We start from the raw sequence: 24,933 nt of genomic DNA, 5'->3' as shown, positions 1-24,933 counted from the left end.
TGTAGTAATACTCTGACAGTCATAAAGGGCAATAGACATTGTCAGATAAATGGAGGCCATCCAGTTTGTTCAAAAGCAACCTGGGAGTCACAAGACATAATAACCATGGAACTAGAGTCTAAACACAGACATATTACCTGCAAGCCTACAGCAAATTCCAAAAGGTAATGTTCTAATTAAAAATCACAAACAAGTACATGTTATTTAATTAATATTCCAAATCATGAAAGGTAAGGTGACACATTTAGAACATTTGAAATTAAAAATGCTGACTGATAAGTTTCATAACTGCTGTTTGAAAAGATTAATTTCTCACTTGTTAACAGTGATGCTGCTGTTGAAGGCATTATTAATCAGAATAACAAGAGCACTGGAGTGACATTCAAGATTTATTTAACACTCCCACCATCTGCTGGATGCATGAAAATAAGATATACATGTTGTTCCTTAGACACATAAGGGGCAGTAAGACAGCATAGTGGTTAACACAATGCATTGCAGTACTATCCCGCCACTGCCTGTAAGCAGTTTATTTGTCATTCCCGTGACTACGTGGGTATCTACTTCCCCTTCCCACTAGCACAGTAGACAAATTGAAGGCAGTGGATGCCATTTACTTGGATTTTCAGAAAGCATTTGATAAGGTGCCACATATGAGGCTGCTTAACAAGATGAAATCCTATGGTGTTACAGGAAAGGTACTGGCGTGGATAGAGGAATGGCTGATAGGCAGGAGGCAGTGAGTGGGAATGAAGGGGGCCTTTTCTGGTTGGCTGCCAGTGACTAGTGGTGTTCCATAGAGGTCAGTATTGGGACTGCTACTTTTCATATTGTTTGTCAATGATTTGGATAATGGAATTGATGGCTCTGGGGCAAAGTTTGCAGATGATGTGAAGCTAGGTGGAGGGGTCGGTAGTGCTTAGGAGGCAATGCGATTGCAGCAGGACTTCGACATATTGGAAAAATGGGCAGAAAGGTGGTATAGAATGCAGTGTTGGGAAATGTACGATAATGCATTTTGGTAAATGGAACAATAGTGCAGACTATTATATAAATAGAGAGAAGATTCAAATATCAGAAGTGCTGAGGGACTGAGGAGTCCTTGGGCAAGACTCCCAGAAGGTTAATTTACAGGTTGAGTCTGTGGTAAAGAAACCAAAGGCAATATTGGCATTTATTTCAAAGGATATAGAATATAATATAAAAGAATATATAATATAAAAGCAAGGAGATAATGCTGAGCATCAAAGTTGCTGGTGAACGCAGCAGGCCAGGCAGCATCTCTAGGAAGAGGTACAGTCGATGTTTCAGGCCGAGACCCTTCGTCAGGACTAACTGAAGGAAGAGTTAGTAAGAGATTTGAAAGTGGGAGGGGGAGGGGGAGATCCAAAATGATAGGAGAAGACAGGAAGGGGAGGGATGGAGCCAAGAGCTGGACAGGTGATTGGCAAAAGGAATACGAGAGGATCATGAACACCTACGCTCTGTCCGCCAGAGAAAGCAGGATCTCCCAGTGGCCACACATTTTAATTCCACATCCCATTCCCATTCTGACATGTCTATCCACAACCTCCTCTACTGTAAAGATGAAGCGACACTCAGGTTGGAGGAACAACACCTTATATTCCATCTGGGTAGCCTCCAACCTGATGACATGAACATTGACTTCCGCTAATGCCCCACCTCCCCCTCGTACCCCATCTGTTATTTATTTTTATACACACATTCTTTCTCTCACTCTCCTTTTTCTCCCTCTGTCCCTCTGACTATACCCCTTGCCCATCCTCTGGGTTCCCCCCCCCACCTTGTCTTTCTTCCCGGACCTCCGGTCCCATGATCCTCTCGTATCCCTTTTGCCAATCACCTGTCCAGCTCTTGGCTCCATCCCTCCCCTTTGTGCCTTCTCCTATCATTTTGGATCTCCCCCTCCCCCTCCCACTTTCAAATCTCTTACTAACTCTTCCTTCATTTAGTCCTGACGAAGGGTCTGGGCCTGAAACGTCGACGGTACCTCTTCCTAGAGATGCTGCCTGGCCTGCTGTGTTCACCTGCAACTTTGATGTGTGTTGCTTGAATTTCCAGCATCTGCAGAATTCCTGTTGTTTGAGATAATGCTGAGGTTTTATAAGACCCTAGTCAGGCCGGACTTGGAGTATTGTCAACAGTTTTGTGCCCCATATCTCAGAAAGGATGTGTTGTCATTGGAGAGAGTCCAGAGGAGGTTCAGGAGGATAGTTCTGAAACTAAGGGGTTAACATATGAGGAGTGTTTGGCAGCTTTGGTCCTGTACGCATTAGAGTTTAGAAGAATGTGGGGGGATCTCACTGAATCCTACTGAATGCTGAAAGGACTGGATAGGGTGTATGTGGTGAGGATGTTTCCTATGACGAGGTATCCAGAACTAGAGGGCATAGTCTCAAAATTGAGGGGCGACCTTTTAAAACAGAGGTAAGGAGAAATTTTTTTAGCAAGAGTGTAGTGAATCTGTGGAATGCTCTGCCACAGACTGCAGTGGAGGCCAAGACAATGGGTGTACTTAAGGTGGAAGTTGATAGTTTCCTGAACGATCAGGACATCATAAAGCAGTGGTCCCCAACCACTGGGCCGCAATGCATGTGCTACAGGGCCGCGAGGAAACAATATGATTTGGCGATGTGACTGTGTTGTCGACTTGCCAGTTGGCACCTTCTTGCCCAGACTGTTGGCGGCAGAAATATTGCCAAATGTAACTGACCAAAGAACATTTTTCTTAAAGGAAAATGTTTTAGAAAAAGGATGGTATATAATTAACGTGCAGATAATTTTAGCATGTAAAAAAGCCAGGAACAAGCCAAAAAGCCAAATGAATTTTCTGTCGCCAACCACATTGGAAAAAAGCCAGATTTCTGGAAACTTGAACACATACGAGGTCATTACGCACACGTCATCCATGTCAGCACGGGAAGAAGATCAACTCCTCGAGCTTGCGAATGACAGCGGGCTGAAAGGATGATTAACATAACATCTCTGCTGGCATTCTGGATCAAAGTCAAGGCTAAATATCCTGAGATAGCCACAAAAGCACTGAAAACATTGCTTCCATTTCCAACATCATATCTCTGTGAAGCGGAATAGACTGGACATAATGAACCCCCTTCGAGTATCGCTGTCTCCCTTCACCCCTCGATGGCACAATCTTGTTGCGGAAAACAAGCCCAGGCCTCCCACTGTTTCAGCGATATTAGTGTGTTCCAATGATTTTATATGTGCTTACGAGGAAAATATGCGCTGTGTGTTTGATATCCAAACACTACTTAAAATGTTATGATGCTATTGACTTATAATTGACTTATCATTATATTCATGCAAGGAAAATATGCGCTGTGTTTATTATTAAATTTGTTAGATAAGTCCTTTTAGAAACAAAATTGAGTTTGTTTGCCACTTATCACCTATATTCCGGTTGTGATTAACACTCCCCCACCCCGTCGGCCAGTCCGCAGGAATATTGTCAATATTAAACCGGTCCACGGTGCAAAAAAGGTTGGGGACCCCTGCTGAAAGATATGACGAGAAGGCAGGTGTATGGGTTTGAGTGGGATCAAGGATCAGCCATGATGATGGAGCAGACTCGATGGGCTGAATGGCCTAATTCTGCTAATGTGTATCATGGTCTTACGGTCTATGAAATGGCAGAGCAGACCTGGTGGGTCAAAAGTCCTACTTCTGCTCCTACTTGAGGGGTTATGAGGGGGACCTTCTTCACTCAGACGGATGTGAGTGTGTGCAGTGAACTGCCAGCACAAGCTCCAAGCTCAATTTCAACATTGAAGAGAAGTTTGGGTGGATACATGGATGGTAGGGGAATAGAGGGCTATGGACCCGATGGCAGTCGGCAGTTTAAATGGTTCAACTCAGCCTAATGGGCCATGTGGCCTGTTTCTGTGCAGTGCCTTTTTATAACTCTACGACTCTAGCACGCTCCTCAATACCCTACCACTCACCATATAAATCCTACCCTGGTCTGTCCTCGCAAAGTATAAAACCTCATACAAGTCTGCATTAAAGTCCATCTGCACTGAAGAGATAATTGCTACCTCATATGACAGCTTCAGAAAATGATACCAATATTTTTCTTCTCTATTCTCTCCTTCTGTGCATCTGACATGAATCTCAGGGTGTTTTTTTGTTATTTATTCATTTATGGGATGTTGGTTTCACCAGCTAAGGCAGCATTTATTGACCATTCCTGGTTGCCCCTGAGAACGTGGTGATGAGCTGCCTTCTTAAACCGCTGAGGTGCAGGTACACCTGCAGTGCTGTTCGGGAGAGAATTCCATGACTTTGACACAGCAACAATGAAGGAATGGTGATATGTTTCCAAGTCAGGTTGCTGAGTGACTTGGAGGGGGATTTCCAAGCGGTGGTGTTCCCAGGTACCTGTTGTTCTCATCCTTCTGGATGGTAGTGGTTGTCAGTCTGGAAGGTGCTGCCTTAGGAAATTTGATGTGTTGTTGTAGTGCATCTTGTAGATAGTACACACTGCTAAAACTGTTCGTTAATAGTGGAGGGATTGGATGCTTGTGGAAGGGGTACCAATCAAATGGGCTGTCTTGTACTGGATGATGCCAAACTTCTTGATCGTTGATGAAGCTGCACTCACCCAGGTGAGTGTTGAGTATTCCATTACACTCCTGACCTTAGCCCTGTAGATGGTGGACAGTCTTTGGGGAGTCAAGAGGTGAGTTACACACCGCAGAATTCCCAGCCTTATATCTGGTGACATTTATGTAATCTGACATTAAATATACTTTGAACATTGGACTTTGACATGATTTCGCAGAACAGGACAACAAATAGGACAGACTAGAGCTAGTGTAATGGAATTCAATGCCCAACTCAGATTTAGAGATCTGTTAGAAAACTGTGGTTATAACGTATTAACATTTCGCTTTGAGTAGGATAAGTATAAAACTAGAGAATTTAATTTAAATAAAACTACGTGCTGTAGAGTGATCAGCAAATGTTAGGTGGGATTGTAGATTAAAGGTATAACCTTTGGAAAAATAACCATTTATTGAATCTTTTATAATTCTCAATTACCACCTAAAGTAAAAATATAATATGCAAAGCAAACTGTGCATAAATAGCTAAATAAGATAAGATTAGGAAAAGCAACACAGGCAAAGTGCTGGAGGAACTCAACAAGTCAGGCAGAATCTAAGGAGGGCAATAAACAGTCAACATTTTGGGCTAACGCCATTCATCAAGACTGGATTAGACGTGGGTTTAAATTGCAGTTAATTTTCTCAAGGAGAATAATGTTTTGAAGATCGAGTGACCTTTGGAGACCAAAATGGCCAGAAAATGACACAGTGGAAAAAAATATAGAAAATATTAACAAATTAGTACAATATTTACTAAACGGTTTCTAATCACATTTTCCAAGTAATTAAGTAGAAAATTCCCAAAATAATCATTGATCCTTTGTTGGCTAAATAGTGAGATTCAATGGCTCCGTCTGTCTAAGTAGACAATGGATGCACCCGTTCCGGGGCACAGACCTGGGCGATGAATATGGAGATCCTGGGCTGGCCAGACATCAAGATCCCCCTCTCCGCCACGCGGATGTGTTCCAAAGGAATGCGAAGCAGTACATTTGGCATCAGCTTGGCTGCAGGAGCTGCTGGGAGGTAACGTGATACCTCGTCCAACCGCCTTAGGGGCTCCACTCCAGATTGGTGTAGGGTTTACTCCTTAAGGCTGATTTATACTTGTGCGTCAAATGGATGCCGTAGGTACAACGTAGCGGCGCACCCTACGCTGTACCCTATGCAAACCCTACGCCGTAGCCTAACGCGCACCTCTCCCAAAATGTAACTACACATCGCGGCAATGCAGACCACAACAACTGTGAGTGGTAGCATCGCATTTCCTCCTACACTGCAATAACTTCCCATTGGGCGACTGAATGGCAGGTGAGGAACTCTGGCTGCAATCCTTTCCATAAAGCTTTACATACCTCCGAAATTATGGAGGACCCTGTGCTTGACACCAGTTTGTAGCGAGCTGCTACAGCCTGTTGACTTCCACCTGAAGCTGAAACTCGAATGGTGATTGCCAGTTTCTGAGTATACTGTGCGTACACTAATGCTATATTAATGGTTGGAGACGATGAACCAAATCGTCAAATCTACCTGCCGACATCCGAAAATATTTGAAATGCATTTACACGTCCGTGTCTCTCAGTGGTCAGACAAGCACAGAAAATTCACCCTCCTTCGGTTTCAGTTCCCATTGTTTAAAGTTTGAGTTTCTTCGTGCTGAGTTTCAACACGAAGAAACTCAACACAGTGACATAGAAACCCCACCGCCAACTAGCGTTTTGGCAGTGAATTGCAGCGTGACGCAGACACACCAACGCACAAGTTGGCTACAGCGTAAGCTAGTACGCACAAGTATAAATCAGCCTTTAGCCTTCTCTTCTCCTGAAGATACCCACAAGGCTGTGGGATCTGTAACCCTGGATAGGGGCCCATACCGTGTACTGTCAGCCGGAGCCAGCTGAGCCCAGGACTCGTGTAAAGCAGGGTCGTCACGCCCTGTAGTAGTGACAGAAGGAGCCACTACCCACTACCAGATAGTGAGATTATAGGGATAAAAGTTGTTTTGTGTCTGACTTCACAAAAGACATGCTAAACACGGTAAAATTAATGATGAATCAGGAGTTTAACGGACATAAGGAACTTTAATTAATTATTATAAATCAAGTCAATGACCACCACAGCCCAAAGATGTGCTGGAGGCAGCCAGCAAGTGTTACCATGCTTCAGTGTCAACATAACAAACTTACTAACTCCACCCCTAAAACCAATGCTTGAATCTCCCCCTTCCCCTCCAACTTTCAAATCCCTTACTCACTCTTCCTTCAGTTAGTCCTGACGAAGGGTCTCGGCCTGAAACGTCGACTGCACCTCTTCCTAGAGATGCTGCCTGGCCTGCTGCGTTCACCAGCAACTTTGATGTGTGTTGCTTGGTTTAACCAAAAGGTTAGCATCTCATGAGTCTCAAACTGGGAAGTGAAGCACTTTGTTACTTTCAAATATGATTACAAACAGGACAAAGGGATCTGCCAGTCATGAATCGCCTGTAATGGTGACCTTCAAAGGTTTCAGATGTTTCAAAGATACATTTAATGTCAGAGAAATGTATACAATATTCATCCTGAAATGCTTTTTCTTCACAACCATCCATGAAAACAGAGGAGTCCCCCCAAAGAATGAATGGGAGTTAAATGCTAGAACCCCAAAGCCCCCCTCCAGCTCCCCTCCCTCCTGTGCGTAAGTGACAGCAAGCAATGATCCCCCTTTCCCCCACCGGCCTAAAAAAAGCATTGGCACCTGCCACCAAGTACTCGAGTGTGAGCAAAGCAACAGCAAAGACACAGACTTGCATTACCCCAAAGACTACTTGTTCACCCGGTATTCGACATACCATAGGCCCTCCCTCTCCCTAATAAGGGAGAAAGAGGTATCTCCGTTTTACAGTGAGAGGAGAGACATAACAAACAACTTGGTGGTTTACCATGTTAAAAGTCCGTTGTGTCGATTTTTCCGAGCTCTGTGCCCAAAAATGTCAGGTCTCTGGGAACACAGCCATAGATCCTTCGACTCCCCCCGACGAAACACCGATCTCCAGCCGTGACACCAACCTTTGATCCTCAGCCACAAGATCTCAGTCCTCCGAAGGCGAACTGAGCTCTTAGGCCAAGCTCTTGGCGTGCCAAATTATGGCCAGTTGTGAAACCCCGAGAGCAGGTCCCATTCTCGCAAAGAACCGTAGTCAGCATGTAACTCCAGGTCAGGGCCTTCAAAAGAACCCTGAAAGGGAATAATAGAGATATTAAAGATGGAAGTACAGCTGTTTCCAAAGATGCAGGCAAAGGAGTCGCCATTAGGTCCCATTAATCCTTCTAAGCTCCCCCTCCTGTATTGAAATGAAAACTACTGCAGTATTAATTTTTTTTTAAATTTCAGTGGTATTATTCTTGATTTACTCCAGATTTGTCATCAAACAAGTGATATTCTTAATTTGGTCACATTTCTGCTTAACTTGTTTAATTGGATATTTTTAATATGCTTGTTGAGCAATTAAAAGACTGGTTTACCCAGCAATGATATCAGTATTCCTTATCTGGGTGGTGAGGCGGAGAAAAGTCTCTATTAAAGGAGGTGTAAAGAGCTCCTTCACTCTGCTAGTCTGCAGGTCACCCTTGGATAAGGTGTAGCACCTGCTTAGCCCCCCTTCCCACCATCACGGTCATATGAATCCACGGGAGCAGATGGTGGATGGTTGTGTGAGCAGCTGGTGCATATCACAAGTCCTACTCATGCAACCACTGACGCCAGGTAGACAATCTCTGAACAGTATCAATAATGGCTACAGTCACCCATCTTGTAAAAACACTGCTGTGAAGAAGGCAATATCACACCACTTCTGTAGAAAAGTTTGCCAAAAACAACCATGGTCATGGAAGGAACATGATCACTCAGGTCATACAACATGGCACATAAAGAACGAACGATTCTCAAAGGTTCACAGGTTCAATTTAATGACAGAGAAATGTATACAATATACCTCCTGAAATGATTCCTTATTTATATTTACTTCCATGATAAGATCCACAAACTGAAGAATACTTTCCCCATATTATCAAAATATAAGAATAACATGTCAATCAAATTAATTATTGAATGTGTTCAATTAACATTAGTGGATGTAAAGTGAAGATGCTTCCAATTGGTTGGCATCCGTCTGTCTCGAAGTACAATGGGTGATGAAGATCATCAACACAGGCACACAGAATGGAGATCCTGAGACGCCCAGTTGTCAAGATCCCCCTCTCTGCCTCACCAGTGTAGTCTAAAGGAAAACTTATAAAGCAATACATTTGGCACCAGCTTGGCTGCAAGAGCTGCTGGAAGGATGTTCAATGACATCTAGGCACCTTAGGGGCTCCACTCCAGATTTGCTGTCTGGGTTTACTCCCGTAGCCTTTGCCTCTCCCGAGGCTGCCCACAAGGCAGTGGGGCTACTTACCCATAGCTGAGGATCTGGTTCACGAGCACCATGGTGTGTCCACATGCTAGAGGGCCTGTGTGCTATGTATGTAGGGACCAGGCCTCTTCCCCGTCCTCCATAGTTCAGCTTGAGTCCAAGAGGAGTTCAGTTTCCATATGTCGCCAGCGAGGAGGCACTACATGAGGCTTGCTTTTGGAGAGACTATGTGTAAGGCTTACACCTTCAGCTGTCCTTTTCACCAGACTGTTAGCAAGTGCTGGAAACTGAAAGTGTGAGGGACAAGCACTACCCACTACACTACCATACTAGACACATCACAACAACTATTTTGACACTGTTTCCAATTATTTGCTAGTAATAACTTCAATGAATTATACTGGAATTTGTTATGAATTCAGGCTGAAATATAAAAGATGTAAAACAGTCAGCTTCTGGTGAGAATGGAAGTATTTAATGAAAATAAAAACATGATCTGGAATGCTTTTTCAGGTTAAACATCTTTTCATCCTGAAGAAGTAAATAGAATTGGGACATTTGAACCTTTTAACTGAGCTGAAAAATATTGGCATTGCAATAATGTATGTTAAAAATTTATAAAGCTCAAATCATGCCGTGGGTTCTACTCTTTGAAACAAAACTGAGGGGCAAAAGATCATCTCCTGGGTGCTTCTACAAAATAGTTTCTGTTATGAGACTGATAGCCTTTGAATCAGTTTTTAACTTCTTGCTGTTTTGTTTAAGGGATAACTGATGCTAATCTTAAGTTAAAAGTCAAACATGACCTTTATTCTTTGTGTCTAAATGAAATGCTATTATGTTGAAAAGGTTACAAACTTTAGGAATAATATCCAGAGAGTTTAAAAATACAATTACCGAAGCTGACAGAAATGTCACATTTTATCCTTTGAAAATGCTATGAATCTATTTTAATTTATGTGATTGATAAATTATTGCTCTTCTCTATGCTTCTAACAGTCAAAATCAGAAACAGGTTTAATATCATTGGCATATGTCATGAAATGTGTTGTTTTGCATCCGCAATACAATGCAATACACATTAATAACAAGAATTACAGTAAGTTTATATACATATATATACATACACACATATATATATTAGTCAAATTAATATATATTAGTTAAATTAATATAGTACAAAAATGTAGTAGGATATTGCTCATAAGTTCAATGTCCATTCAGAAATCTGATGGCAAAGGGAAAAAGCTGTTAGAAGCTGTTCCTGGATCATTGAGGGTGTGTCTTCAGACTCCTGTACTTCCTCCGTGATGGTAACAATGAGAAGAGGGCATGTCCTAGGTGGTGGGGTCCTAAATGATGGATGCTGCCTTTTTCAGGCATTGCTCCTGAACGCTGGGGAGACTGGTGCCCAACAGTGTATTATTCGAACTGTGGGCAAGCTTTGTTTCATTGTATGCTGCAGAAGTCTCACTGAGTCTTAATTATTAAGGAGGATAAACCATTCAGCAGATACAGCCTTTAAGAAAATGTTTCCAATGGTTTTTCCTATTTACTTACAGGATTTGGATGCTGTTGGCAAATAAAGCATTTATAAGTATACTAAGAGAAAGAGGCTTACCAGCATAAATGTGAAGCTCCATTGATGAGAGTCAACCATGGATGTTGAATCCTAGGCAGTACAATATAGAGTGCAAGCTACTGCCCATAAAACTTCCCCTTTCCACCCAGCTGATAAACCCAAAAGAATGACAGAGACCAATACAGTTTTGCACCAGCAATGTCGCAGGAACTGCCAGTCAGTGTTCAACTCAACGTAGGACTGCCTTAGGGATTCCAGCTCCAGATTTTTCCCCGGGGATTACAAGGAAAGCCTTTCCCATGAATGTATATAACCACAAGGCAGTGGAGGCTTGAGATCAGAGTTTTCCTTCTCCTAGATTAACTGCCAAGCATTGCTGATGAGCTCCATCTGCCCAAAGTGACTGATTTTAAGGTGCCAGTGACCCGCCTTTGCCTCCTCTCCTGTCGGTAGAAATGGTTCCAAAAGGATTAATAGCTAAGCCACATGTGAAGGGCCGGAGCTAGACTTGGTTGTCAGGGACTATTTGAGGCACGTGGCATTGGGAGCACTTAATAGGTAGGAGGAGCTTATCTTCATTATCACCCCCAGCTGTAACACCCTTAAGGAACCAGCATAGGTATAAGCCCATTATAGACTAAAGAGCTATTTTGTACATGAAGCCAGAGGTTCTAAATGAAGATTTTTCATCTACTGTATATGATGAGAGTGACCTTATACTTGGGGACTTCTGTGAGAATTGAGTAAATAAAGGTAAAAAAGGAAATGGTATTAGATATCTCAGCATGTAGGAAGTTGGATAAATCCCGAGGGTCGGAAGAGGGAGGAGACATGATGTTTAAACATTTGGTGATCACTGCAAAAAAAGTAAATGTGAACTTTTATTCAGTGGTAGGGAAATTATGGAGGTGCAGGACTAAGTGCAAACATTCTACATTGCATATAGTATATCCCTCAGTTGTTCTGTGTGAAGGGAAAACACTGTGCCACTGGAACAATGAACAATTTGCTGAGTCAGAGATCTTGGTCTAGTAATCTAATTAATAAATAGTGCTCTGGAAAACAAATAACCATTTACCACAGGTTTGTTCCATATGAAGGAGGCAAACAGGCAAAAGCATAGGAGTCCTAATAAGGAGTCTTGGATTAAAATGATGACTATTTATTCCCTTCTATAGACGCTGCCTGACCTGCTGAGTTCTTCCAGCATCTTGTGGCTGTTGCTCTGGATTTCCAGGTTCTTCAGAATCTCTTGCATATATGATAATCAGCAGGGAGCCCCACCACCCTGGAGATGCCCTCTTCTTACTGCTGCAATCAGGAAAATAGTATAAGAGTCTCAGGATTCATACCACCAGGTTCAGGAACAATCACTATCCCTCAACCATCAGGCTCTTGTACCAAAAGGGATAACTTCACTCAACTTCACTTGCCCCATTATTGAAATGTTTCCACAACAATTGGACTCATTTTCAAGGACTCTTCATCTCATGTTCACGATGTTCATTGTTTATATAATTACTATTATTGTCTGTTCTGTTGTATTTGCAGTTTGTTGTCTTCTGCACTCTGGTAGAACGCCCTAGTTGGGTGGTTTTTCATTGATTCTGTTTTGGTTATTATACTTTATACTTTATTGTCGCCAAACAATATTATTCTATAGATCTATAGAAAATGAATCTCAGGATTGTATATGGTGACTTTGATAATAAAATTTGCTTTAAACTTTGAACATTGAGAAAGCATAAGACAACAACAATACAGCTACTTAGTAGAGAAAAATTGCTTCATAAAAGAACAATCCACTGCTGTATTTATATTGATTACCACAGCTCGGTCATTTATTTGTTTGCTTACATGGACTCAGTGTGACAGTGAAGATAACTCAGAAAAGAGCAGTATTAGAATTACTTAACATCTGTTTTGTGATTAACATAAAAGAGTGGGAACTAGCAAGACTTTAAGACAAACATTCAAATAAATGACTAATCAATGTATGTGAATATAAATACAACAGGTGATTCACTATCATGAGGAGAAATATTGATGGTAGAAAATTCAATTATTTGTATTTCTGTAACTACCCATGTTGTCATGCTCAGGTAGTGAGGGTATCTGAAAATAGGGCATATAACATAGACTTAGAAATCTACGGCACATTACAGGCCCTTTGGCCCACAAAGTTGCGCCGACCATGTAAACTACTCTAGAGACTGCCTAGAATTTCTCTAGCACATAGCCCTTTATTTTCCTAAGCTCCATGTACTATCTAAGAGGCTCTTAAAAGACCCTATTGTATCCGCTTCCACCACTGCTGTTGGCAGTGCATTCCACACACCCAACACCCTCTGTGTGAAAAACGTCCCCTCAGTACCTATTTCCAAGCACCTTGAAGCTATGCCCCTTGTGTTAGTCATTTCAGCCCTGGCTATCCACATGATCAATACCCTTCATCATCTCATTCACCTCTATAAGGTCACTTCTCATCCTCTGTCGCTCCAAGGAGAAAAGGCCAAGTTCACGCAACCTATTCTCATAAGGTACACCCTCCAATCCACACAGCATCCTTTAAAGCTCTTCTGCACTCTTTCCTGTAGTGAGGTGACCAGAACTGACCACAGTACTCCAAGTGGGGTCTGACCAAGGTCTTATATAGCTGTAACATTACCTCATGGCCCTTGAACTCAGTCACATGGTTGATGAATGCCCACACACCATACGCCTTCTTAACAACCCTGTCAACCTGCGCAGCTGTTTTAATTGTCCTATAGACATGGACCCCAAGATCTCTCCGATCCTCCACACTGCCACATCTGCTCAAACACAACGTATTTATAATAATCTTAAGACTGGTGTTTCTTTATAATTTCCTGTACTGGAAACTGGCTGTACTCAGAAATGAATAAGCTAGGCAAGGGGTGATTAAAAAGACTAAAGCTTCATTGGGCATATGTGCTACTATTGAGATAGATGTTTTATGCAGTGGGTAGTGGGGTGGAGATACATCTCTATCAAAAGAGGTGTAAGGCACTTCTTCCCTCTGCTATCCTGCAGGTCACCCTTGGGCAAAGTGTAGCACCTGCTCAGATCCCGTGATTATGGTCACGTGGTGGATGGTCTTATGAGCAGCTGGTGCATATCACAAGTCCTGGTTATGCGACCCCTGACTCCAGCCTGACAATCTCTGAAGGGTATTGATAATGGTTGGCGTAATATGTCTTGTAAAGACACAGCTGAGGAGAAAATAATGGGAAACAACTTCTGTAGAAAAATTTGCCAAGAACAATCATGGTCAGAGATAGACCATGATCACCCATTACCCACATCATATGACGTGTCTCATAATGATGATGGTGATGTCTTATCCAGGTTGTTTCACAAAGGTTCTGACACAGACAGAAAACAGAAACTTCACCTTACAATAGTTAGAACAGCGGCTAGTGGAACACTTTATGTGAGAGCTGTAAGATTGGGGTTTGATTCCCATTATTGCATGTGAGGAGTTTGGATGATCTTCCCATGACCACGTGGGTTTCCTCCGTGTGATCCAGTTTATCCTGACAATCCAAAAGCACACGTTTAGGGTCAGGGTTAATGAGTGTGGACATACTACTTTGACGCTGGAAGCATGACAATATAGTATCAGCACAATCCTCTCTGGTGTAATTTGATGCAAAATGATATCGCTCTATCCTCCGATGTACTTGTGACACATAAAACTAATCTTTATCTTGAAGAAATTGGCGACGTAACAGAAAGGGAGTGCCGTGTCCAGTGGAACGGTTGCAGTTGAAACTTAGGCAATGATATGGGTCACATTCCAAAAACTTATGGGGAAGCAGCAAGGGTTAGCCCTTCAAGTGACTTGCAATGAGGTTGCTATTACCAATGAATGTAAAGTATATTGGGATATTGCTCAGATTGTGTACGGCTACAGAACTAAATCATAATGTGTGTACTGGAGGAAGGATCAAAATTTACCTTGCTGAGCAAGTTGTTGCAGGGAAAGGTGGAGCCAGGTGAGTGGGTGAGAGCAGAAATTGAACTTCCATTAGGTTGTAGGGAAACATTTGAAAGAAAAATAAATCTTTTGGACAGAATTGAGTGTAATGATTCTATTTTGCATTTGTACCGCATTGTTTATTAGTACATAATGTTCTGTGAAAAGAGATCACAGTATATCATTGAAGCAATATGCTTTGAGTCAAAGATCTTGCTATGAAAATCTAATTAACAAATGATGCCCCAGAAAGCGAAAAAGAATCATATGATGACAAATGTATTCTATACCAGGATGCTGCCTGGTTTAGAAAGTATGCATTATGATCAGAGATTAAGGGAGCTAGGGCTTTACTCTTTGGAGAGAAGGAGGATGAGAGGAGACATGATAGAGGTGTACAAGATAATAAGAGGAATAGCTAGAGTGGATAGCCAGCGCCTCTTCCCCAGGGCACCACTGCTCAATACAAGAGGACATGGCTTTAAGTTAAGGGGTGGGAAGTTCAAGGGGGATATTAGAGGAAGGTTTTTTACTCAGAGAGTGGTTGGTGTGTGGAATGCACTGCCTGAGTCAGTGGTGGAGGCAGATACACTAGTGAAGTTTAAGAGACTACTAGACAGGTATATGGAGGAATTTAAGGTGGGGGCTTATATGGGAGGCAGGGTTTCAGGGTTGGCACAACATTGTGGGCCGAAGAGCCTGTACTCTGCAGTACTATTCTCTCTCTATAACCAATGGGAAGGAAACACAGGTCAGCAGTATGGTGAATCAAAAGATCACAATATCATCTCAAGAAATAAAAACATGGGTTAAATACATAAGACTATGTTTATAGTAGTAAATATATATAGGCATTGTGGTTTATTTATATGCAAATTAGTCATATGTACATGCAATATAATGGCATAATCAATATGTGATGAAAACATTTTTAATTATTATCTTGAGTCCACAATAAAAATCAAATACAGTTCAACTTCAAGTTTTTGTCATCTGATTGTACATATATATGACCATATGACCAAACAAAATGATGTTCCTCCAGACCATTATGCATCCACAATACATATATCACACACAGCAAATAAAACAAAATATGACTACAAATGCATTAATCAAGTATAATTCAAGATGCATGTGAATTGTGTAGCACAGGTAAATGGTAAACAGCTCGCCGTCCTGTTGACAAGAATGTGGTGGCATGGTATATCATTAGTCTCAGCCTGGAGAAGGAAACTGTTACCCAGTCTGGCCGTCCTAGTCCTGATGTTTCTACGTGTAAACTGCAGATGCTGGAAACCTGAGATAAAAAAAAACAGGAAATGCTGGAAATAGGAGATTCTGCTGATGCTGGAAATCCAGAGGAACACAAAATGTTGGAAGCAGCCAGCAGATCAGGTAGCATCTGTGGAAAGAGAAACAGAGTTAATATTTCAGATTGAAGACTTCCCTTCAGAACTTGGAAAGAGAAAAATATAAAGAGAACTTTTAAGAATGTAAGTTAACTTGTTTTATCTTATTTTAGTTCTGATGAAAGGTCTTTGATCTGAAATGTTAACTGTTTCTCTCTCTCTCTCTACAGATGCTGATTGACCTGCTCTATGTTTCCAGCATTTTCTGCTTTTATTTCTGAAGCTCCTTGTGACTCCCAGGGACTATTCCAGGTAGTGCTTATCCAATCTACAAGACCAATTTACAGACATCTGCCAATACACTCTTCAGATCATCTGCCAATACACTCCACAGGTCATGGTAAAATAGGTGCTGATTTTCATGGAAAGGCTATACTTTACCCATGTGTCAGCAAATATTTGCACATCCCATGTGGTGCCTGTGGGTTTTGTTTATGCAGACAGAAATTACCTCTATTTTTGAAGGCAATATCTCTAAACTAAACAGCAATTTTCTCCAGAGGGCCATAACCTTGGAGGCTTGCAAGCTTCAATGACCCGGAGAGCCATGTTGGCTGGAGTCAAAGCCTTGTGCTTTGACTCTTGGTTGGGTCACCCATGCCAAGCAGATCAAAGTGTAGAGGCCAGTCTCAGAGTGGTCCACCAGTCCTCCAGTTTCGAGGGTTCAGCTCAGGGCTAACAACTTTGACTGGTGAAAAAAAAGTTGTTACAGAAATAACAAAGAAGAATCCTCTGTTGCTGTGGGCAACCAAGAGCAGACATTGATGGAGGACCTTCACTGATGCCCTAGACGCCAGTGGTGCAATGGGCAGTAAGTAAACATCAGTATCTAAGTACAACAGTATACTGTATCTGATTAATGGCTTAAGATATAAACAAACTCATAGAGATACCCAAAATGCACCCAAGTAAATGTTTATATTTTTGAACTTCCACTCATCTAATTACTGCCAATTTAATATAGAACATAGAACATTACAACACAGTACTGGTCCTTCAGCCCACAATGTTGTGTCGACTTTTTAACCTCCTCCTAAATCAACCCTTCCCTCCTACATAGCCATCCATTTTCTATCATCCATATTCCAACCTAATAATTACTTAAATGCCTTTAATGTGTCTGTCTCTATCATCACCCCTCACAGGATGTTTAAAGCATTCACCACTCTGTGTAAAAAAACTACCTCTGATATCTCCCTATACTTTCCTCCAATCACATGCAAATTATGTGATTATATTAGCCAGTTCCATCCATTTCCATTTAATTGAGTTGATTTGAGCATATTTAATTGTTTCTAGATATTTTTTGAAACTTAAAATAAAAGTCCAACATGCTATTTAAGGGCCAATATTTTGGATTGGGTTTGAATGCCAGTGAGTGTCAGAAACATTCTTAAATGTTCAATCTCTTTGATGGTTCTGATAACCCGTTAGCTTAATAGGCTGTCAGGACTGCTCTGCTGGGTGGGCTTGCTCAGGCTCCGTCAATGGATTGCCAGTTGTGCCAGAGAAACTCACCCTGTGATTAAATTGGAGGAGATTGCCAAATGTATACTCAGCTTGATGGTGCAACTATTATCAGAGGTTTTCTGATCATTACGTTTAGAAGAGACATGCATGAGAATGAACACAGGAAGAGATACAGGAAGTTGCTCTCCTTCACTGCTGAGAATTTTGTGTCCTTTTGGGATCCAAAATGATAGGGCTGAGAATGGAGCTGTTGGTAAGCAAGTAGATGCAGTGTATAGTGAGAATGTGAGGAAAGACAAGCAGATGACAGGCAAAATTTCAGTCAGTCGGATGAGTTGAAGTTTAACGTAGGGGCAAAATTCATGAATGCAGGACTGTTGTAAGTACAGGAGATTCTGCAGATGTTGGAAATCCAGAGCAACACACACACACACACACACACACACACACACACACACACACACACATACAATGTTGGAAGAACTTATCAGATCAGGCAACATTATGGAAATGCACAAACATTCGATGTTTCAGGCCATGACCCTTCTTCAGGACTGGAGAGGAAGGGGGAAGACACCAGAATAAAAAAGGTGGGGAAAGGGAAAGGAGGACAAGCTGGAAGGCAATGGCTGAAGCCAGGTAAAAGTTTGGCAAAGAAGGAATCTGACAGGACAGTAGAGTAGACCATGGGAGAAAGGGAAAGAGAAGGGGTACAAGGAGAGGTGATAGGTGAGAAGAGCTAGGAGGTCAGAGTGGAGAATAGAAAAAGAGTGAAGGGGAATGGAAAAAAAAATTCCAAGAGGAGAAATCAATGCTCATATCATCTGGTTGGAGGCTACCTGGATGGAATATGAGGTGTTACTACTTCGTTCTGAGAGTGACCACACTATAGCAAAAGAGGAGGCCATAGACCTACATGTTGGAATGAGAGTAGGGATAGGAATTAAAATAGTTGGCCACTGGGAAATTCTGCTTTTGGTGGATGGAGCAGAGGTCCTCACCAATGACAGCACATCGGGAGCATCGGATACAATAGGCAACCATAACAGATACGCAGGTGAAATGTTACCTCACCTGGATAGTCTGCTTGGGGCCTTGAGGGGGGGGGGAGGGCGGTAAGGGAGGAGGTATATGCGCAGGTGTAGTATTTCTGCTGCTTGCAGGGATATGTGCCAAGAGTGAGATTAGTGGGGAGGAATGAATGAATAAGGGAAACCCGGTGAAAATATGGAAATAGAAGAAGGGGGTGTGGTAAACACAAACCCCTCTGAGATCTTCCTCACTTTTATGTGTGTTACATTGGTGGGGAGATGGAAAGATGTGTTTGCTGGTAGGATCCTGTTGAAGATAGTGGTAGTTATGGAGAATGATGTATTGCTTGTGGAGGCTCATGGTTTGACAGTTTAGGACAAGAGAAACTCTATACCTGTTAAGGCAACGGATAAAGGGGGTGAGCGCGGATGTCTGCAAAATGGAGGAGATGCAGGTGAGGGCAGTATCAATGGTGGAGGAAGAGATGTCTGTTCCTTGAAGAAGTAGAACACCTCTGATATCCTGAAAAGTAAAACCGCATTCTGGGAACAGAGGCAGAAGAGAGGAAGGAACAGAGAAAATAGAATAGCATTTTTACAGGAGACAGGGTGGGAAGAGATATAGTCCAGATAGCCATGGGAATTGGTAGGTTTATAAAAGATGTTGTTAAACAGATTGTCTTCAGAGATGGAGAAAGAGAGATTGAGAAAGTGAAGAGAGGAGTCCAAAATGGATCGAGTGAATTTAAAGCAGGGTGGAAATTGGAGACAAGCTTGATGAAATTGATGAGCTCACCATGGGTGCATGAAGCAGTCATCGAGGTAGTGGAGGAAAAGCTAGGGAGCATTACTAGGTAAGACTTGGAACGTGGACTGTTCTGCGTAGCCTGATGGTGTTATATTTGAAAACATGCAGTATACTGAATAAGGGAGATATCTTGTAGTACAGTTAGGCAGGAATGAAGTTGTGGGCATCACTGAATCGTGGCTGAAAGAAGATCATAGTTGGGAGTAAGGATACACATAAGGAAAAGACATACACATAGGCAGATGGAGTGGGATGGTTCTGTTGGTAAATAAATAAAATTAAATCCTTAGAAAGAAATGACAAGTTCAGAAGATGGAGAATTCTTGTGAATGGAGTTTAGAAATTACAAGGGTAAAAAGATCCTGATGGAAGGTATATACAGGTCTCTGAACTGTAACCAGGATTTTGGATACAAATTACAATGGAACACAGAAAAAGCATGGTAAAAAGGGCAATGTTATCATAGTCATGGGGGATTTCAATATGCATCTAGATTGGAAAAGTCCGGTTGTTGCAAGGAATTTTTAGAATGCCTAAAAGATCACTTTTTAGAGCAGCTTGTGTTTGAGCCCACTAGGGAAATATCAATTCTGGTTTGGGCATTGTGTACTGAACCAGATTTGATTAGGGAGCTTAAGGTTAAGAACCCCTCAGGAGGCAGTGATCATAATATAATGGAATTCACTCTGCAGTTTGAGCTGGAGCAGCTAAAGCCTGATGTATTAGTGTTACAGTGGAGTCAAGGGAATTACAGAGGCATGAGAGAAGAGCAGGCCAATGTTGATTAGAAGGGGACATGAGCAGGGATGATGACAAAACAGCAATGGTTGGAGTTTCTGGGAGCAATTTGGAAGGAACAGGATAAATACATCCCAAAGAAAATAAAGAAACGATGTTGCAACCATGGCGGACAAGGGAAGTCAAAGACAGCATAAAAGCAAGGGAGAAGGCATATAATACATCAACAATTAGCAGGAAGTTAAATGGTTGGGAGCTTATAAAAAAACAGCTGAAGGCAAAAAATGGAATATGAAGGCAGTCAATAATATAAAAGAGATATCATAAACCATTTTAGACACTTAAATAGTAAAAAAGAGGCAATATCATACCACTGGCCAAGTGACACCATGAGAAGTAACATTCTCAAAACCAGAACCCTGTAATTAGTGCTAATTGTGTGTCAGCTTAAATAATACAATTAACATAGAATCCCCAAGCCTATCAACATAAACTTATCAAGCAACATAAACTGAGAACACCGGGAGACCACATTACAAAGAATGTGTCGCTCATGAAAAAACACAAGGAACTCTAAATGTTAAACAACAATTAACCAATTCAGGCGCTCTGAAAACAACAGAAGGCCAGCCAGTTGTGCAGTAGCATCTGTACTGGACTTCGAGGCAAGTGGTCCTGAGTTTGAAACTGACTGGCTCCTTGATCACTTTCCATCCGTGCTGGGTTGAACGTCGAGCTAGCAACTTGGCCTTGTCAAAAACAGACAAATGCTACAGAAGTGCCAAATAAAATGCTGCCCAATGTGCAACAAAGCTCAAAAAGGAAAAACAAAAAAACACTGAGATTATGCTCTCCAGCGCTCTGCACAGGCCCAAAGAGCTCATTGCCAAGAAGAGCCTCAGTTCTAGAATCTTAGACTCCTAGAAGTATACAGCACAGAATGGGACTTTTGGGCTAACTTTCTTCATGCTGTTTGTGATGCTTATCCACACAAATCCTATTTTCATACATTAAGCCTGAATTCCTCCATTCCTTTTGTGTCCTAGAACCAATACAATTATAATCATATTTGAAACTACCACCTCCTCTGGCAGCTCATTCCATATAATCACCACCCTTCAAATTTCTCCTTTGAAAACATGCAGTATACTGAATAAGGGAGATAGCTTGTAGTACAGTTAGGCAGGAATGAAGTTGTGGGCTTCACTGAATCTTCCAGAACTGGACTTCATCAACCGAACTTTCCCAATCTAGCTGCATATTGAAATCCCCCATGACTATGATAACCCTTTTTACCATGCTTTTGCTGTGTTCCATTGTAATTTGTATCCAAAACCCTGGTTACAGTTCAGAGACCTGTATGTAACTTCCATGAGGATCTTCTTACCCTTGTAATTTCTGAACTCTGTTCGCAAGAATTCTCCATCTTCTCACTGACCACTTGAGAATTTGATCTTCAAACTTCTCCACTCTCACCTTGAACCTGTGCCCTATTTTTCAAGACTCTCCTGTCCTAGGAAAGAGACTCTAATTACCTATTCTATTGGTGCCCCTTGTATTTTACAGACATCTTAGTTTTAGAGTTATCATCCTTGTGTCACACAACAGCAATATCTTGACAGCATCTCGACATCTTTTAATGTTGGCCAGGCTAGGTCCTTATTCCATGTAACATAGGATAAATTTGGGGGAGGGGGGGAGCAACCTTATAGAAGTATTTAAAATTATGAGAGACATGAATAGTAGGACTGGTAACAGCCTTTTCCCCAGGGTAGGGGAGTTCAAAACTAAAGGGCATAGTTTTACAGTGAGAGGGGCAAGATTTAGAACAGAGTGTCCGACAAAGAGGATGGTGAGTATATGGAATGAACTGCCAGAGGAAGTGTTTGAGGCAGGTACAGTAGTATCCATAAGACCATAAGACCATAAGACAAAGGAGCAGAAGTAGGCCATTCAGCCCATCGAGTCTGCTCCGCCATTTTATCATGAGCTGATCCATTTTCTCCTATTTAGTCCCACTCCCCTGCCTTCTCACCATAACCTTTGATGCCCTGGCTACTCAGATACCTATCAATCTCTGCCTTAAATACACCCAATGATTTGGCCTCCATTGCTGCCCGTGGCAACAAATTCCATAGATTCACCACCCTCTGACTAAAAAAATTTCTTCGCATTTCTGTTCTGAATGGGCGCCCTTCAATCCTTAAGTCATGCCCTCTCGTACTAGACTCCCCCATCATGGGAAACAACTTTGCCACATCCACTCTGTCCATGCCTTTCAACATTTGAAATGTTTCTATGAGGACTCCCCTCATTCTTCTAAACTCCAAGGAATACAGTCCAAGAGCGGACAAACGTTCCTCATATGTTAACCCTCTCATTCCCGGAATCATTCTAGAGAATCTTCTCTGTACCCTCTCCAACGTCAGCACATCCTTTCTTAAATAAGGAGACCAAAACTACCCACAGTACTCCAAGTGAGGTCTCACCAGCGCCTTATAGAGCCTCAACATCACATCCCTGCTCCTATACTCTATTCTTCTAGAAATGAATGCCAACATTGCATTCGCCTTCTTCACTACTGACTCAACCTGGAGGTTAACTTTAAGGGTAGCCTGTACGAGGACTCCCAAGTCCCGTTGCATCTCAGAACTTTGAATTCTTTCCCCATTTAAATAATAGTCTGCCCATTTATTTTTTCTGCCAAGGTGCATAACCATACACTTTCCAACATTGTACTTCATTTGCCACTTCTTTGTCCATTCTTCCAATCTATCCAAGTCTCTCTGCAGACTCTCTGTTTCCTCAGCACTACCGGCCCCTCCACCTATCTTCGTATCGTCAGCAAACTTAGCCACAAAGCCATCTATTCCATAATCTAAATCGTTGATGTACAGTGTAAGAAGAAGCGGCCTCAACACTGATCCCTGCGGAACACCACTGGTAACCGGCAGCCAACCAGAATAGGATCCCTTTATTCCCACTCTCTGTTTCCTGCCAATCAGCCAAAACTCTATCCACGTATGTAACTTTCCCGTAATTCCATGGGCTCTTATCTTGTTAAGTAGCCTCATGTGTGGCACCTTGTCAAAGGCAAGGTATCACTTGAGATGCACTTAGGCAAGAAACATGGAGGGGCTGGGTTTATCAAGATATGGACTGAAGGCATGAAATTGGGATTAGCTGGGCAGACACAGCGGTTGGCATAGACGATTTGGGCTGAAAGACCTGTATCAGGTTATTGCTCCAGGACCCAGGGGTTCCCAACCTGGGGTTCACGGAAATCTTGCTTAATGGTATTGGTCCATGGCATAAAAAAGGTTGGGAGCCTTTGCTCTCCAAGGTAAGTCATCAGCCTCCTTCTTTGTAGTGAGATTATAACCCCGCTTTTCCAGTCTGCAGGCGTCATTGTGAGCCCACTATTTTTTATGTAACATATTGGTGATCTGGATGAGAAAATTGATGTCTTTGTGGCCATGTTTGTAGATGATACAAAGGTTGGTGGAGAAGCAGGTAGTGTTGAAGAAGCAGGGAGTCTGCAGAAGGACTTGGACAGATTTGCAGAATAGCCAAAGAAGTGCAGATGGAATACTGTGCAGGGAAGTATATGGTCGTGCACTTTGGTGGAAGAAATAAAGGTGTAGACTATTTTCTTTTTCTTTTTTTCAAATATTTTGATTGTTTTTTTGAATAAAGAGAGCATAGTATAAAGAAGGTTTGTACAGTTCATAACAAATGTATCAAATGTACAATTCACATCTATGAAAGAGATGCACCCATAGTACAGTCATGCTTTAGTTGTCTCCCTGCCCCAGCCCACTCTTCTCAATCCCCATCTCCAAGCCAGCATTGCATTAGCAAAATGGGTTAAACAGAACCTTTGTCCCCACAGAGCTGCATTGGTTTAGAGAAGGTGTATTTTCCTAATACATAAACTGTTGTATGTTTACGAGTCTGGGTCCGTAGAATTTTACCGGAAAATGCTTTAAGTCAGGGATTTATGTGCAGAGGAAAGGAAGAAAGGATGGACCTTTAGCTTGGCTAGGAATTCTGAAGATATTCAAGAAAGGGTCCCCACACCTTTTGGAACTTTATGTCCAAGTTGAGAATTGAATAATGGATCTCCTCAAAGTATAGACTGGACATGATGTCCCTGAGCCACTGAGCGTGGGTGGGTGGGGCAGCATCCCTCCACCTGAGCAAGACTGCGCGCCTGGCCAAAAGACAGTGTGCGACGTTTCGTCAGACTTAGGTGCGTGTCTCCCTCTCCGGAGGTGCCGAAAAGAGCTATCAAAGGGTTAGGTTCCAAATTATAATAAAGTATTTGGGATAGAGTTTGGAAAACATCTTTCCAGTATTTTTCCAAGCTAGGGCATGTCCAATACATGTGAATAAGGGAAGCCTCCCCCCTTTTGCATTTGTCGCAGCAGGGATTAACAGCTGGGTAAACGTGAGATAATCTAGTTTTAGACATATGGGCCCTGTTTACGACCTTGAACTGTAACAAGCAGTGGCGGGCACATAAAGAGGTTGAGTTCACTAACTTAAGAACTAAATCCCATACATCGTCTGACAGTGAGAGATTTAAATCCTGCTCCCAGGCAGTTTTAATTTTGTCAAGGCGAGCTTGCCTCAGGACCATTAGTTTGTTGCAAATAGTAGATATTAGACCTTTGCGCAATGGATTCATGCAGAGAAACATATCAACAACGTTTGTGTCAGTTGCCTCAGGGAAATTTGATATTAAAGGGCTGATAGAATATCTAATTTGCAAATATCTGAAGAAATGAGTGTTGGGTCAGTTTAATTTTGCCGACAGATGTTCAAATGATGCAAAGCAGTTGTCTGTAAAAAGA

The sequence above is a fragment of the Mobula hypostoma genome, chromosome 1 (genome assembly GCF_963921235.1).
Source record: "Mobula hypostoma chromosome 1, sMobHyp1.1, whole genome shotgun sequence".
Lineage (NCBI taxonomy): Eukaryota > Metazoa > Chordata > Chondrichthyes > Myliobatiformes > Myliobatidae > Mobula > Mobula hypostoma.
Note: the sequence above shows the minus strand (reverse complement) of the source record.